Source organism: Schistocerca americana, chromosome 9, assembly GCF_021461395.2.
Source record: "Schistocerca americana isolate TAMUIC-IGC-003095 chromosome 9, iqSchAmer2.1, whole genome shotgun sequence".
Classification (NCBI taxonomy): Eukaryota; Metazoa; Arthropoda; class Insecta; order Orthoptera; family Acrididae; genus Schistocerca; species Schistocerca americana.
This window is the reverse complement of record NC_060127.1, coordinates 74,375,597-74,394,354: the sequence shown is the minus strand read 5'-3', so window position 1 is coordinate 74,394,354 and position 18,758 is coordinate 74,375,597.

The window sequence follows — 18,758 nt, the reverse complement described above, 5'->3', positions numbered from 1 at the left end:
GGTCCACTGTTGTTTTCTATCTACATAAATGATCTTTTGGATGGGGTGGATAGGAATGTGCGGCTGCTTGCGGATGGTGCTGTGGTGTACGGGAAGGTGTCGTCGTTGAGTGACTGTAAGGGGATACAAGATGACTTGGACAGGATTTGTGATTGGTGTAAGGAATGGCAGCTAACTCTAAATACAGATAAATGTAAATTAATGCAGATGAATAGGAAAAAGAATCCCGCAATGTTTGAATACTCCATTAGTTGTGTAGCGATTGACACAGTCACGTCGATTAAATATTTGGGCGTAACATTGCAGAGCGATATGAAGTGGGACAAGCATGTAGTGGCAGTTGTGGAAAAGGTGGATGGTCGTCTTCGGTTCATTGGTAGAATTTTGGGAAGGTGTGGTTCATCTGTAAAGGAGACCGCTTATAGAACGCTGGTGCGACCTATTCTTGAGTACTGCTCGAGCGTTTGGGATCCCTATCATGTCGAATTGAGGGAGGACATAGAACCAATTCAGAGGCGGGCTGCTAGATTTGTTACTGGTAGGTATGATCATCACGCATTACGGAAATGCTTCAGGAACTCGGGTGGGAGCCTCTAGAGGAAAGGAGGCGTTCTTTTCGTGAATCGCTACTGAGGAAATTTAGAGAACCAGCATTTGAGGCAGACTGCAGAACAATTTTACTGCCGCCAACTTACATTTCGCAGAAAGACCACATAAGGTAAGAGAGATTAGGGCTCGTACAGAGGCATATAGGCAGTCATTTTTCCGTCGTTCTGTTTGGGAGTGGAACAGGGAGAGAAGATGGTAGTTGTGGTACGAGGTACCCTCCGCCACGCACCGTACGGTGAACGAACAACAGTCGAATGGTCAGTCGATTTTGGGAACCAGTCGGCTGTCGGGGAGGTCCTTTGCTTCCTCCACCCCCCTACCGGGGACTGGGTGTGTCTCTGCTCCCGCCGTGTGTAGGCGCGGCGGCCGAATTGTACGGTCGCGCGCGCGCGCGCGCGCGTTTGTGTGTGTGTGTGTGTGTGTGTGTGTGTGTGTGCCTGTGGCGGTTCCGTAATTCGTAAGAAGGCACAATCACAGGAAATCACAGGGCAGCGCCGAGCGCCCGATTACGAGTGGAGCGAGCGAGCGAGATCGTATCGGCTGGGGTCGCCATAACGTGCGGTTGTTGTCGGCGGGCCGTCACTTAAAAAGACACCCGACTCCAACCAGCGGGTCACGGCAATGAATTAGTTTCCTAACTGGCGGCGAGAGGTCGCGCGGCGCGGCGGCGCCCGACTTGCGTGTGGCGGTTATCGCTGAAACAAACTCCTCTCTGGCCGGATATTGGGGTTGCACCCCTCTGCCATCCTCCACACCTAAAAATCCTTAATCCGTCCCATCCTCTGTTATGCCAGTCCCACCTGGGTATCTGCCCCCCCCCCCCCCCCAAATTCTAAAAGTCTCTCCAGATCCTTGAGCGTCATGCTCTCCGCCTCACCTTCCGTATATATCCGCATACTCTACACCTCCCGCCACCTTGATCCCCCTCACCCCCTGGTTGTTCCTCTCCTCTCCCGTCCCCACCCACTGCCACGTCTTCACTGTTGTGTCCCCCGTACCCTCCATCTCTACACCCTTCAACTCCTTTCTGAAGGTGGCTTCCATCAACTTCCCCTCCCAGAAGATGCCCTCTCTCCCTCCATTTATCCCTCCTATCAACTCTGATCCTCACTCCCCCTCCTTTCCTCTGTCCTTCTCCCAGGCTCCCTCTCACCCTCCTTCCATCCCCTTTTTTCCCCACCTACCCTCTCTCTGCCCCCCTTCTCTCCCCGAGTCCTTTTGCCATTCCCTCTCACGTCTGCCCTGCCCCTCTCCCCCCTTACGAGTCCTCTCCCTCCTTTGGTTCCCCCCTTTCGTTTTTTCCCCTCCTCCGTGCTTGTTTTCCCTCACATCTGTCCAGGTCCCCCTCCCCCCATCTGCCCTTGGCTAGGGAGTGTCATCTTTGTTCCGACGTTTTCGTGCAGTGTTTTACAGTGAGTGTTCAGTGTTGTGTGACTTTTGGGAAGTGTAGCGAATGGACATCATACTGTCGCTGGGTGTGATTTTTTTTTTTTATCTCTTGCGAACAGAAACCAGACTGTCGCCATGTTTTTTAATTGTGTGTATACTGTGTTACCTGTCTGATTCCGGAGTATTTCATTAGCATTGCCAACCCCTTTGCTTTATGTTTTAACTTTCCACAATTTTCCTCTGTTTTACAATTTAAGTCACAGTTTTATTGCCTGCTTTTCTTGTTTCTTTTCTTCTTACGTTTTAAAAAGTCTTTAGGCTGCAGAGCAGCGTACTAAGCTGTTGCCAGCCCGCCCCCTTTGGGGGAATCGAAATTCAGTAAAGGAAAAGAAATTGGCGCAGTTGTTAGATCGGTTACTGCTGCTACAGTGGCAGGTTATCAAAATTTAAGTGAGTTTGAAAGAGGTGTTACAGTAGGCGCACGAGCGATGGGACACAGCATCTCCGAGGTAGTGGGTGGTGATGAAGTGGAGATTTACCCATATGAATATTTCACGAGTGTACCGTGAACATCAGGAATACGGTAGAACATCAAATCTCACATCAAATCGCTGCGGCCGGAAAAAATATCCTGCAAACAACAGGACAAACGACGACCGAGGAGAATCGTCCAACGTGATAGAACTGCAACCCTTCCGCAAATTGTTGCAGATTTCAATGCTGGGCCGTCAACAAGTCTCAACGAAACATCATCGATATGGGCATTCGGAGCCGAAGCCTCACTTGTGTACCCTTGGTTACAGCACGATACCAAACTTTACGCTTCGCCTGGGTCCGTCAACACCGACATTAGACTGTTGATGACTGGAAACATGTTGTCTGGTCGGACGAGTCTCGTTACGAATTGTATCGAGCGGATGTGTGGAGACAACCTCATGAATCCGCGGACCCTGCATGTCAGCAGGGGACTGTTCAAGCTGATGGAGGCTCTGTAATGGTGCAGGGCGTGTTCAGTTGGAGTGATATGGAAGTCCTGATACGTCTCGATACGAGCCTGACAGGTGACGCGTATGTAAGCATCCTGTGTGATCACCTGTATCCATTCATGTCCGTTGTACTTTCCGACCGACTTGGGCAATTACAGTAGGTCAACGCGACACCCCACACGTCCAGAATTGCTACACAGTGGCTTCAGAAACACTCCTCTGACTTTAAACACTTCCGCTGCCCCCCAAGCTCCCCAGACATGAACCTTATCGAGCACATACCTTGCAATGTGCTGTTCAGAAGAGACGTCCACCACCTAGTGCTCTTATGGATTTATGGACAGCCCTGCAGAATTCATGGTGTCAATTCTTTCGAGACATTAGTGATCTCACGTCATTTAGTGGCATTTCTGCGTGCCCGCGGGGCCCTACAAGATATTAGGCAGGTGTAGCAGTTTTTTTGGCTTTTCAGTGTATTTCCTGCATTAAAAGTGGAAATCGAACAAACATAGAAATATTTTAACTCCCTCACCCATCGAATAGAAATTTTAAATTAATAGGTAAATGAAAGAAACAGTTCGTCCACCACTTGTTGCTTTTCTCGAAAGTGGTTGAACACAAAAAAAACACCAGTATTCTCCTATTCGTTCTAATGTTTTGAAATTCTGCTGAAACAGCGTGTTGTGATCGAGTATGATACCACTATTTGGACATTACCAATATTCAGAGCTTAAGAGTGAAAACTGAAGTTCAAGAACTGCATTTTTCGAGTTAATTTGTCCCTTCTCAACGACTACAAGCAGATAAAAGCGTGTTCTGTAGAGACAGACAGCTGATCAGCTACTTTCTATTTTTATTGCAAAGTATGAACGAACTGTAAAGTTTTAATTTACATCCTGATATGTCACAAATTCCTCCCGTTTTTAATCTTTTAAAGTTAGTAGCGCATTGTACCTAATTGGTACTGCACTTCATAAAAATCTTCTAGACGAAGGATGGTGCCATTCTTGCAATGCATCTCATGTCCGAACATATCAGTGAGAAACTACCATACACACCAGATGGGGCTCGTCTTGCATACTGGTTGTGCACGCGTAGACCACGCCAGATGGTAAGAGGTCCATTATTATACACTCCTGGAAATTGAAATAAGAACACCGTGAATCCATTGTCCCAGGAAGGGGAAACTTTATTGACACATTCCTGGGGTCAGATACATCACATGATCACACTGACAGAACCACAGGCACATAGACACAGGCAACAGAGCATGCACAATGTCGGCACTAGTACAGTGTATATCCACCTTTCGCAGCAATGCAGGCTGCTATTCTCCCATGGAGACGATCGTAGAGATGCTGGATGTAGTCCTGTGGAACGGCTTGCCATGCCATTTCCACCTGGCGCCTCAGTTGGACCAGCGTTCGTGCTGGACGTGCAGACCGCGTGAGACGACGCTTCATCCAGTCCCAAACATGCTCAATGGGGGACAGATCCGGAGATCTTGCTGGCCAGGGTAGTTGACTTACACCTTCTAGAGCACGTTGGGTGGCACGGGATACATGCGGACGTGCATTGTTCTGTTGGAACAGCAAGTTCCCTTGCCGGTCTAGGAATGGTAGAACGATGGGTTCGATGACGGTTTGGATGTACCGTGCACTATTCAGTGTCCTCTCGACGATCACCAGTGGTGTACGGCCAGTGTAGGAGATCGCTCCCCACACCATGATGCCGGGTGTTGGCCCTGTGTGCCTCGGTCGTATGCAGTCCTGATTGTGGCGCTCACCTGCACGGCGCCAAACACGCATACGACCATCATTGGCACCAAGGCAGAAGCGACTCTGATCGCTGAAGACGACACGTCTCCATTCGTCCCTCCATTCACGCCTGTCGCGACACCACTGGAGGCGGGCTGCACGATGTTGGGGCGTGAGCGGAAGACGGCCTAACGGTGTGCGGGACCGTAGCCCAGCTTCATGGAGACGGTTGCGAATGGTCCTCGCCGATACCCCAGGAGCAACAGTGTCCCTAATTTGCTGGGAAGTGGCGGTGCGGTCCCCTACGGCACTGCGTAGGATCCTACGGTCTTGGCGTGCATCCGTGCGTCGCTGCAGTCCGGTCCCAGGTCGATGGGCGCGTGCACCTTCCGCCGACCACTGTCGACAACATCGATGTACTGTGGAGGCCTCACGCCCCACGTGTTGAGCAATTCGGCGGTACGTCCACCCGGCCTCCCGCATGCCCACTATACGCCCTCGCTCAAAGTCCGTCAACTGCACATACGGTTCACGTCCACGCTGTCGCGGCGTGCTACCAGTGTTAAAGACTGCGATGGAGCTCCGTATGCCACGGCAAACTGGCTGACACTGACGGCGGCGGTGCACAAATGCTGCGCAGCTAGCGCCATTCGACGGCCAACACCGCGGTTCCTGGTGTGTCCGCTGTGCCGTGCGTGTGATCATTGCTTGTACAGCCCTCTCGCAGTGTCCGGAGCAAGTATGGTGGGTCTGACACACCGGTGTCAATGTGTTCTTTTTTCCATTTCCAGGAGTGTATGTACCAGACTGGGATTCGAGTCCGGCATATCCTTTTTAGTAGGCAGGTGTGCATCTGGGACACAGCGTTAGCGCATCTGCGTGGACTCTCTCGGCACGCGTCACGGCCGATACACATACCTTTCGAGGGCTGTCATTCTGCGGCCCCTGTCCATTTTCTCAATATTCGCTCTCTGAGATTTCTTCAGGAGGTCGGACGTATTTGTGTACCTGCACTGAACAAGGTGGATCCATTGCCCACCTAGGCGAATCAAATTATGTAAATGTGTGGCGTCTTTTCTTTCTGAACACCTACAGGAACTATCTTTCGACGTTCGAATAATAAAAATTTTCAAACAGAATTCTTCTTCACTCTAAAAGAAAGTTATGTACTAATGCTGACGAAGTTGGAAGTGGGGAGCGGGGGTAGTTAATATTGACTGGACTCAGGCGTAATGACCTCAGAAAGGCTGGAAAACACTGTGCCAAGATAAGACGGAGGCTCAGTATTGTCTCGCATGTTTTATATTTACTCGGAAACCAAACTTGTCTCCCCAGAGGTCTTCTTTACCAGCGTTTGCAGTGTTGTGTCAGTGTTTTGGAACCATGACTTTGGTTCAGCAGCAGTCATTCTTCTGAGTGGACACAGCAGCAACGACAACAACAACAACAACAAAATTTTGCTCGCATGGTCGTTTACACACTCAATATGCTCGCTATGATTTTACTCCCTGAATTTTCATATAAATGTTGTTCATATGATTGTTCGATGGAGAGAAATCTGTTGACCCACAGTCCCAGTCTTGAGCAAAATTTACGGGACATGTTACCATGGCCTGCAACTAGGACATGTATTTTGGTAACTGGTACATGCTCGCAAACAAGGAAATGAAAGTGTATTTTGAAGGGAAGCAGTTGGGGCGTAAGAGAAGTCCACTCCTGAAAGAACGCTCAGGTTTGAAGAGCATTTGGGGTAAACTGCACCTAAGATGAGGATGAGAAACGACACCTCATTACCTCCAACACTCTGCTCTTGGGCTGGTGAACCCCGTGGCGAAATACTGCGCTGCAGTTAGGACCAGCAGACCACACACCAGACTCTTCGATACGCAGCACAGCCAGGCAGTCATCACAGCAACAATCAGAAAATCTCCAACTTCCTGGCTGCTTATTCTCAGCCATGCAACTCCCCTGTTTTTTGCGGCGAGAATCTGCTCTCGGGCGGGAGTTTGCAAAAGCAGCTGATGGTCCTGTCGCCCTGTACAAGAGGAGAATCCTCCACTGAATAAAAACAGACCCGTCATCCATCTCTACTAGGTGCAGAATTTTTGGTGGAGAACGGAGTAACAACAACAGACTGCTGGACAGAAATAAGGTGTAACAACGCTGTTCCAGAACAGTTTAAGAAGCTCTGGGTCTCATTGTAGGTTTTCAAAAGTGGCGCAAGATCTGGTCTGTGTTGAACAGAATAAGAACAAATAGTGAAACATGTGGCATGTGTATGTACAAATGACGGTTAGAAACATCGCCTAGCAGCGACTGTGGTACGGAACGACAAGCTGTTCAGTGGATCGTATGTGTGAGCCCCAAGCGATCGTTTCATTGCACTCCGGAGGATGGTTCAAATGGCTCTGAGCACTATGGGACTTAACATCTATGGTCATCAGTCCCGTAGAACTTAGAACTACTTAAACCTAACTAACCTAAGGACAGCACACAACACCCAGCCATCACGAGGCAGAGAAAATCCCTGACCCCGCCGGGAATCGAACCCGGGAACCCGGGCGTGGGAAGCGAGAACGCTACCGCACGACCACGAGATGCGGGCACTCCGGAGGAGTTCCTGATGGCAACAAAGAATTCAGGTCAACATATTCAGCAGTTGGACATATGTCTATGACCTACTGCATTTAGTACATACTTGTACAGTGAAACCCCTTGCGACGACCATTGTGCCGTGTGCTCCTGCGATTTGATTGTTCCGGTGTAGTGTGTTCGATCTCTTTCGATTCGCTTTCCGGTGCGCGGGTTGGTGCGCCCTCTGGGATTCCGTGCGGGAAGCCGAGAGGGAGTCTCGGGCAGAGAAAGGGAGAGAGACGAGCGGGCCTGGGCGGAGCGACGCCGGAAGATCGCGGAAGTCGTGTCGGCAAGTGGTGTGAGTGTGGCAGTCGCATTGGGGCCGGCCGAGCAGCCGAACTGAAGGTGCTGCAGTGACTCGCTGTCGTTCGTCCTGTTTACGAGTTCAACCTTCCTCACGCTGTGGCTACGGGCTGGTGTTATTCTGGCCATTACCTTATTAGCGGCATTTGGATTAATATTGTTAAAGGTGAGCTGTTAGTTTGGTGCATCTTCATCTGGTGGAGCTATAGCGAGACTTCTTTCTGTCGTGTTCTGGCTTGCGCTGCTGAGCAGTGGTTGTTCCCACGTCGCGTGTCGAAATACTGACTTGTGCCCTGGTTGATTTACGTATGAACTGGAGTGCCCATGTGGGCGTGTTTGCTTAAATTGTTGATGAAGTGTTTCACAATACCCTTACTTGAGTCTCTTTAAATTGCATTTAAGTTTTATTACTGAACTTATGTCAGTTAAGGGACCCCCTAATTGTCACACTAGTCAAGTAAAGTTTAAGTCTACTGTAATACCACTGTTTACCTGTTGGATTAAAATTAATTCAATCTTAACCACAGCTATGAATAATTCAAGACTAATTGTAAGTGCCGTGTGTGTTAGTTTTCTTGGTCCTTTCTCTTACTCACTACTGTTGAGTGTTAAACTGTTTTGGAAACCCCTTTGACGTCGTTTCACGGTGTGGTTTCAGAAAGAGTTTTGTGAGTACTGTTGTTAACGGCTTTTGATGTAACGGGGTTTCTGGCCCACACACCTATCGCACGCCGGGGGTTTAGTACCAACCGCAAACAGTGCGGTAACTTGTTATCAGTCCTTTTCGAATCACCGTCTGCCCTACGACTATTGTTCGATTTCTGTGGTAAAATTCAAATGGAGGCACTGTCTTGTTAACTTGTCTGAACTGAATATGCTTGCCTTGTAAAACAGTTCATTACTGATTCTGAGTAGTTTAATCAGTGGTAGGGCACTCGTTATTCTGGACCAGACTGTGCTTGGCATTAATTTCATTGTCTTGGTAAATCGGTGTGCTACGTAATATTATAACGCAAGCGCCATTGTGGGTAATATTTACCATTTAACTGTATGAGTTGGTTCTGTGAATCATTGTGGCACACAAGGTAACGTAACACAGTGCTGTAGTGGGCAGATATTGCTATACGTCTGTGATATTATTTCCTATAAGCCATTGTGCCCATTAGGTTATGTAAGGCTTAAATACAGTGACCAGTTTGGTAATTTTCTGTGTTTCGTAATAACATTTTACAAGCATTAAAATTTTGGGAAATGTTTAAATATCATTTGCAGATTGTTTGATGTTAGATAACTTGTTGATGGTTCATGTTAAATCAGATGATGTACATTTAAATTGAACGAGTTATATGTCAATATGTTGTTACCAGTACCTTGCATGAATTTTCTTGCGTAATAAATTAAATTTTATATTCTATCCTCAATTTGTTGCTCAGTCTTCCACTCCAGCAGTCCCTGTATCCTGCTCCCAATCATATCATTCATCCCTTTACGCCGACCCCTTTTTTCTACGACCTAATTTTTAAGGAACGGGAAGAAACTTCCATAAGACCGACTCATATCTCCTTTAAGACGACCACCGCTTTTCGTGACCAACGACCATTCTTCAACTTTCTTGAAACGTTTAACTGCCGTTTGACTGTATAACAACTTTTATTCCACAATCTAGATTTCGGCCTTAGGCTGTTATCAAGAATTAGAGGTATCAAAAATCATTAGACTTGAGCAGAACACGATTATGTGTTGTGTGGTATGTCATGCGAACAGGTAGTGGGGCTCTTTATTATACAAGCTGGTTATATGATCTTTGAAGTGGGCAGAAGATGCCAGTGTTTACATTGTATAACGTGAAGAGCTAACTTCCCAGTGTGCACGTAAAAACGCGACTTATACCATAGAAGTACAATCTTGTAAGAGAGTGAAATATTTGATAAATGGCCAGTTATAAAATAAGCAGTTATACATTGTTATAAATTACAATCACGTTTTTGGTACTTGTAACACTTGACAATGGACCCGTAAAACCTGTAGCACATAGTCAAACGTCGGTTACATCTTTCAAGACCTTTTGTTTGACTCTGGCTCCACATCAAAGTAAAATCACTCTTTATGTAACAATGTCCTCCCTTTAAGACGACCACAAACAATCATAGTAGAGGGAATTACTATGCTATATTGCTGTAAGGATTCTCGTCGACAATGTGACGCAACACTCTCTAAAATACGGTTGTCCTTTGTACTTCCGATAGCACACAGTTCTGATTTCTCCTCTGTAGTGAACAGCCATGGCTACTTCAGATAAAAGATAACCTGTTGTTCTTTCACTAGCACAGCAAAGCGTGAAAAACTAAAATCTCAGCGCCAGTTAGCGGATGAGTCTAATGGTGGAAAAAATCAAATACGGCATACACTTGCAAACGGCGGCATATATGTTAAGGAATGGGAAGAAAACGCCAACAAAAATTTAGAGAAAGGACGGTGGCAACCATTTAAGGACGCTAATGACACTGTTTGAAAGTGGTTTAATAGAGCACGTGCCAAACGATTGCCCATTAATAGACTAATGGTAGAAGGAAAAGCTCTTAAATTTGCTTCTGGTCTTAGAATTCCTAATTTCAATGCAAGCGGCAACTGTTTCGACCGATTTCTTGTTTGTCGCAGTATTGATTTTCGAACAGTCTGTGGAGAGAGTGCAGAAGTTGAGCAAGATGTTGTAGCCGACGGCAAGTCGAGATTTAGTGAAATTGATATGGGTCAAACAGGTCTATGTTTAAAGCTGTTCCAGACAAAACATTAACTGTCAATGGTGATTGGTGATCAGCGCGAAGACGGCAAAATGATGAAACAAAGATTAACGATTGGTCTTTCTGCTAACCCCTGCGGTGAAAACGAAGCACCACTAGTGATACATACAGCAAATCGTCCAAGGTGCATCAAAAACAATGAAATTTTCTTGCTTGGTATCTCTTGGTATTCAAATAAAAATGCATTGATAACGTGTGACATTTGTCGTTCTTGGCTCAGTAACTTAATTTTAAAAATGTGCGTTCAAAAACGTAAAATCCTACTTTTCGTTGGTAATACACTATATAATTTCAGGTCAGCCTCTTGACCAAGGAGTGATCCGGTCCTTTACATTAAATTGCCAAAAGAAGCTTCTGCGTCATTTAGCATGCCAAATTCAGAAGAACGCAAAATCCCCAAGACTGGCAAAGTTTCACGAAAGCTCGAAATTTAATGCGGACGTCAATTCGAGATGCTTTTAATAGTTTCCACAATGAAACACTGTCTCAAAACTTGGTAGAAAATACAAAGAGATTCTGGTCGTACGTAAAGTACACCAGCGGCAAAGAAACAATGGGCGATAGCGATGGAAATGTTACCGATGATGGTGCCACTAAAGCGGAGTTACCAAATACAGTTTTCCGTAATTCCTTCACGAAAGAAGACGAAGTAAATATTCCAGAAATCGAAACCAGAACAGCTGTTAGCATGAGTAACATAAAAGTAGATATCTTAGGTGTTGCGAAACAACTCAAATGACTTAAGAAAGGAAAGTCTTCCGGTCCAGATGGTATACCAATCAGGTTCCTTTCTTAGCAATCATATACAACCGCTTACTTGGCGAAACGTCTGTTCCTAATGACTTGAAAGTAGCACAGGTCACACCAATATTTAAGAAAGGAAATAGGAGTAATCCATTGAATCACTGGCCTCAATTTGCAGTAGGATTTTGTAGCATGTACTGTACTCGAATATTATGAATCACCATGAAGAAAATGACTTATTGATACATAACCAACACTGATTCAGAAAATATCGTTCTTTATTCCCATAAAGCAATGAGTGCTGTCGACAAGGGATCACAGATAGATTCCATATTCCTAGATTTCCGGAAGGCTTTTGATACCGTTCCTCACAAGCTACTATTAATCAAATTGCGTGCATATAGAGTATCGTCTCAGTTGTGTGATTTCCTCTCAGAGAGGTCACAGTTCGTAGTGATGGACGGTAAATCATCGATTAGAACAGGAGTGATATCTGGCGTTCCGCAACGTAGTGTCATAGGCTCTCTGCTGTTCCTGATTCATATCAATGATCTAGGTGATAATCTGAGCAGCCCCCTTAGATTATTCACAGATGACACTGTAATTTTCCGTCTAGTATAATCATCAGACGATCAATTCCAATTACAAACTGATCTAGAGAGAATTTCTGTATGGTGCGTAAAGTGGCAATTGGCACTAAACAAAGAAAAGTGCGAGGTCATCCACATGGGTACTAAAAGAAACGCGGTAAACTTTGGGTATACGATAAATCGCACAAATCAAAGCGCTGTCAATTCGACTAAATACCTAGGAATTACAATTACGAGCAACTTAAATTGGAAAGACCACATAGATAATATTGTGGGGAAGGCGAAACAAAGACTGCACTTTGTTGGCAGAACGCTTAGAAGATGCGACAAACCCACTAAAGAGAGAGCCTACATTACACTTGTCGGTCCTCTGCTGGAATATTACTGTGCGGTGTGGGATCGTTACCAGGTAGGATTGACGGAGGACATCGAAAAATTCGAAGAAGGGCAGCTCGTTTCGTGTTATCGCGCAATAGGGGTGAGAGTGTCACTGATATGATACGCGAGTTGGGGTGGCAGTCACTGAAACAAAGGCGCTTTTCTTTGGGGCGACATCTATTTACGAAATTTCAATCACCAACTTTCTTTTCCGATTGCGAAAATATTTTGTTGAGACCCACCTACGTAGGGAGAAATGATCATCATAATAAAATAAGAGAAATCAGAGCTCGAATGGAAAGATTTAGGTGTTCCTTTTTCCCACGCGCCATTCGAGAGTGAAATGGTAGAGAAGTAGTATGAAAATGGTTCGATGAACCCTCTGCCAGGCATTTAAGTGTGAAATGCAGAGTAACTACGTAGATGTAGATGAAGTCGCGAAAACGGACAACGCCACATCCGTGTATGACTTAGATAAAAACAATAGGTGATGCATTCAGCTGGATTAAAAGTGCGTGGACTGAAGTGAAAATCGAAGAAATTTGAAAATGCTTCCTTATGTCTGGTTTTCAGGCTTCACGAAATGTGGACGCTGGAGAACAGGAAGGTGGTGATGTATGAATAAACATCCTCAGTCACGTTTGCAGTGCTGCCAATATTGAACATTTCTACAATGAACGAAGAAATGGAGTACTTTAATAGTGGTAATAATAAGGAATAGATTGCGGAAATGAACCCAGACCCTCATTGTAGTGACAACCAAAACAGTGATAGCAGATGTAATCACATTGGGCGATGCCTTACATAGCACTGGTACACTTAAGTTCCTTGCTTCTTAACTCTTCAACCAGGAACTAAAGTGCTTTCTGACTCAGGTGGAAAAGGAATATGAGAATGTGATTACATACAAAAGTATGAAAAAGTGTGTGCAGATGCTAATTTCCGCGTATTTTACTACGTAAACGATTAGGTACGTACTGTATTATTACGAGGTGCGAGAATAAAGTAATGAGACTGATTTTCTTTGCAAGAAGTGGCAACCCTGCAGGCTTGCATAAGCACAATATATTTGACCTTGGTCTATAAGCTGCATCTAGTCCAAACGACACATCGGTGCAATTGCTCAGTCGTGAGTTGTGCTGTAATAAGTTAACATGTGTTTGTGTCTCTCGTCACGGAAATGGAACCGCATAATATTGCGCAACGGTATGCCATTTCTTTCTGCGTTAAATTGGGTGAAAACGCGACGACAGCTTACGGTAAGCTTCAGAAGGCTTTTGGAGAGGAGGTTATGTCAAGAGCTCAAGTTTTTCGTTGGCATAAAATGTGTAGTGAAGGCAGAACGAATGTTGAAGATGAAGACCACAGTGGACGACCATCAACCTCACGGACGGATGTCAGCTTGGCCAGGGTACGTGAACTCATACGATCTGATCGAAGATTATCCGTGAAAATGACTGCAGAAGAACTGAACATCAATCGAGAAACCATTCGTCTAATAATAACTGAAGATCTTGGTATGAGAAAGATTTGGATTCTGCATCACGATAATGCGCCATCCCATACTGCTCTGCCAGTACAGCAATTTTTAACCTCAAAACAAATTTCAGTACTACCACAGCCAGCTTATTCACCAGATATCGCTCCGTGCGACTTTTTTCTATTTCCAAGAGTCAAAACGGCGGTCAAGGGACACCATTTTGAAACGACACAAGATGTCCAAAAAGCTGTGAAGAGGGTCTTGGAGGATATTACAGAAGATGAGTTCCAGAAATGTTACCATAAATGGCAGAAGCGCTGGAAAAAGTGTGTGCAGTCAGAAGGGAACTACTTTGAAGGAGACAACACTAAACTTGACTAAAACGGTAAGCAACATATTTTTCACATCAGTGTCCTTACATTATTATCGCACCTCGTATTATTGTTATTAATAGATTATAAGAGCTAATTTATCATTGTAGCAGATGTGTTCATTAACTGAATTTAAATGATTGTGTTCAGCGTCTCATGTTGATTTGATCACCCTTTAAGAAGACCATCCCTCCCGACGACCAGTTTCTTACAAAAATTGATGTGGTCAGCTTAAAGAGGTTTCATTGTACTGCAAATTTCATTAAGTTTTAATTACGAATCTTTTTTCTGTGTGTTAAATATGAGTGTATATGTACTGTCAAATAAAAAAAACCTTATGTTATGTGACTTGCCATACACTAAATGAAATAAAATACACTGTTTTAACAAATGTCACGGGATAGTGGGGCACGGATGACGCAGATTGTATGCCAACCATACGCCCCCTGCAGTTGTACGGGAGACCTTCTGAGAAGTGCTTGTGAAACGGGTTTGCGTAACATGCAACGTTCTCGTGAGCTGACGCCGTTCGGACTGGATATGGTGGTCAGCGCCTGATGGATGGGAATTTCGGTTTCGGCAGTGGTGCAGGAGTTCGGCTTCACACGTTCAACCGCGTCCAGAGTGTATCGTGAATGGTTGAATGATGGTGTCACAGTCCACAACACACCAACTACAGGCCGTCCAGCTACCCTCGATGACCGCGACAGGCGACGTCTGAGACGGATCGGCAATAGTGACAGAAGGGCAACAGTACAAAAAAAATCACTCCTCAGTTCGCAAAGGACGTGCTAGACACGTCTACCAGTGGACAATCCTCGGCTACACGGGTTCTATGGGGTACGGGCGTCGACACCACAAACGGATGACACTTTTAAACCGACGTCATCGAGCACACTGACTTCCATGTGTCGCCAGTCACCAGGCATGGACACTGGAACAATGGTGAAACGTGATATGGTCTGACAAATCACGATTTCAACTACACCATGCTGATGGGAGGCACTGTACGTTGCACACACCACATCAGTTGATGGCTCACACTTGCCAAGAAGGTGTGGTCCAAAGCAGTGGTATGTCTGTGTTTTGGTCTGGGGTACATTTTCCTTGAGTGCAATGGGCCCCTTAGTTATCCCAGATGGTCCACGGTATGTTGAGCTGCTCAGGGACCATCTCTATCGTGGCCTTCCAACACTCTGACGGTTCAGTGGTGATTCAAGATGACAACGCGCCACCACATCGCTCCCACATCTGCCACGAATCGTTCTAGGATCACACAGGGGAGGTCCAAAGAGTGAGGCAGCCACCCTAGAGCCCAGATTTGAACTCCTTTGGGCGAATCTGGGATGTCACAGAATGCCGGCTCCGTGACATGGATCCTGCGTCCACGAACTGACCGCTCTGTCAAAGATTTGGTGTCAGCTGATTCCAGAGGAGTACTGGAGACTTGTAGACTCACTTTCATGGCATGCCACTACAGTCTGCAGGGCCAGAGATGGCTCTGGACGATATTAGGTCCCTTTCCATGATATCTGCTAAGTCAGTGTAAGTTGCTGGAATATGGGAAGACTCGAGAGTGTAAATCAAAATAGCATCTAGTGATACAAACAAAATCAAAACATTCTCCTCTTTCATTTGTTCAATTAAATAACTGCACCTGCCAGTAAAGCTACGCAGTGGACTTGTTTGCCTTCATAAGAGTGCGTAATAGGATACGAAAACACGAACCCGGCACGTAACCTCTCTATTGGACCAGTCCCCAGAACGCACAGGTCGGCAGAAATGACGCGGTGCGCTGGCACGACGGCGAGGCGAGGCGAGGCAACCTCTTTATCCGAGCTGTCAGCGGCTGGCGAAAGCGCCGTCGCAGCTTTATGGCCCGTAATGAGGGGCCCCGAGCCCCTAATGGCGCCGCCGAGGCGTTTCGGACGCGCGCCGCGCCGGAATTGTCAGGCGCGCACTCCGTGATTGGCAGGTTGGACCCGCGCGCTGATTGGCCCACCCGCCGCCGCGATTGGCTTTTCTCTCTCTGCGCGCCGAGGGCGCGGCGCGGGTTCTGCATTCGGGACCTGATAATGACCACGGATGTGGCGAAATGCATTCGTCCGAATGTAAGGCAACTCCGAGAGCTACTAAGATCTCGCGCGGGCCAGGAAATATTCCCTTGCTGGACATGAAAATTCCTGCACTGGGAAGGATAAGAAACAAGGAAATTTTAATCATTCTGCTTATTCAGTTCAGTGGGAAGAATACCTGATTACATTTGTTGGTGGTTTTGAGGCAATACTGTCTGCTGTGCTCGGGGCTGCCACCTGTGGTAGCAACGGTGACTCTCAGTCACCCAGACGTCGAGATAATACGATGTTCACAAGGAGGAAACCAGTTCTGAACGACAGACTCCCAATAGCTGACCAATTTATCCCATGGTCGCCGGGAATGAAATACCTCGGTGTCTACCTTGACAAAAAATTACTCTTTACACAGTATATTGACGACAAGAAGACGGCAGCCCAGAAGATGGCCAGGTCATTGATTCCGTTCCTAAAGAGTAAGGATCTCAACCCTAAGACTAAACTCCAATTGTATAAGGCAACGGTGGAACCCACAATGTTATATGGCTCCACTTCGTGGGGAACTACGTGCGTCTCCAGCTACAACAAACTCCAAGAGCTGCAAAACATTTGCTATCGATGGATCACAGGAACTCTATGGTGGATAAGAAACGTCGACATCCGCACCGCACTCCACGAGACCACTTAACAAGAGAAGGTCCGTGACAAGGCTCTTTTGATAAAATCGATGCCCTTAGGTACGAACTTCGACAATTAGAATTGGTAGGAACGGTAAACCCAGCAAGATGGCACAAGTACCGAGTACCGAAGTCAATAACGTTTCACCCCCCATAGGCAATCTGTCATAACACGAGGAAGCAGTCACACATAACAGCCTAGACACATTTCACCCTCCACAGCAGATAGACATCACCAAAGACAGCAGCCATTGAGTGCCCAAGCCTAACTGAATGTGTAATAAATAAAGTGTTTTCCTTTTGTCCTTACATCCCATCCTAGACGAATAAGTCATCAAGGATCTTCTCTTCAGCCAACACTACACAGTAAAAAAAAAAAAAAAAAAAAAAAAAAAAAGATAATACGACAGGCGTGAGTACGTCATTGCGTGTGACACTTCGTGCTGGAGTTCTCAGCGTTCCGTGACCAGCGTTTTCAGTGCGTGAGAGATCTTTAGAACATGATGGCTGGAGCAACAGTCTGGCAAGTATGTCGAGATGTGCCAGGATGGTAGGGCCAACATATAGGCTCGCATTGTCTCGTCGAGAGCTGCCGTTATGCAGAACTCGAAGGCAGAGCACACTCATCTGTCGTGGCGCACCAGAATCGCAGAGTAGAGTGCGCGCAGAATAACGTGAGCGGTGGATGTGAAGCCAGCAGGGCACGTATGGAGAGAGCCGTAGTGGGGGATTATGGACAGGCACTGTAGGAGAAAAGAAATGCCGAGAACAGGGTGTGGTGGGCGGGGAGGGGGGGGGGGGGGAGCCGACACTCACAGCTTTTATAAATATGAAGTGAAGGTCCTTCACATCCACACTTGTATGGTGTCCGTTAGAAGAGATCTGCTATCACCTCCACTTTGGTTAGTATCTAAAAACAATTCCGCTGAAAATTCAGCAAAAGCAGTGATTTCTTTTCACTTATCAAAAAGCACATCCTCAGTACAGAAATAAACGTATGTATCTACAACTACATCAACGTGATTACTCTGCTATTCACAATAAAGTGCCTGGCAGAGGGTTCAATGAGCCACCTTCAGGCTGCCTCTCTGCCTTTGCACTCTCGAACGGCGCGCGGGAAAAACGAGCACTAACATTTTTATGTATGAGCCCTGATTTCTCTTATTTTATCGTGATGGTCATTCCTCCCTATCTAGATGGGTGCCAACAGAATGTTTTCGCAATCGGAGGACAAAACTGGTGATTGAAATTTCATGAGAAGGTCACGTCGCAACGAAACACGCCTTTGTTTTAATGATTGCCACTCCAATTCACATATCAAGTCTGTGGCACTATCTCCCATACTTCGCGATAATACAAAACGAGTTCCCCTTCTTTGTACTTTTGCGATGTCATCCGTCAGTCCCACCTCATGTGGATCCCACACCGCACAGCAGTACTCCAGAATAGGGGGGACAAGCGTGGTGTAAGCAGTCTCTTTAGTAGACCTGTTACACCTTCTAAGTGTTCTGCCAATGAATCGCAGTCTTTGGTTTGCTCTACCCACAACATTCCAGTTTCTGTTATTTGTAATTGTAATCCCTAAGTATTCAGCTGAATTTACAACCTTCAGATTGTGTGACTAATTGCGTAATCGAAATTTAGCGGATTTCTTTTAGTACTCATGTGAATAACTTCGCACATTTCTTTATTCAAGGTCAATTGCCACATTTCGCACCATACAGATATCTTATCTGAATCAGAATGAGATTTTCACTCTGCAGCGGAGTGTGCGCTGATATGAAACTTCCTGGCAGATTAAAACTGTGTGCCCGACCGATACTCGAACTCGGGACCTTTGCCTTTGGTAGAGCACTTGCCCGCGAAAGGCAAAGGTCCCGAGTTCGAGTCTCGGTCGGGCACACAGTTTTAATCTGCCAGGAAGTTTCTTATCTGAATCATTTTGCAATTCTTTTTCGTCATATGAT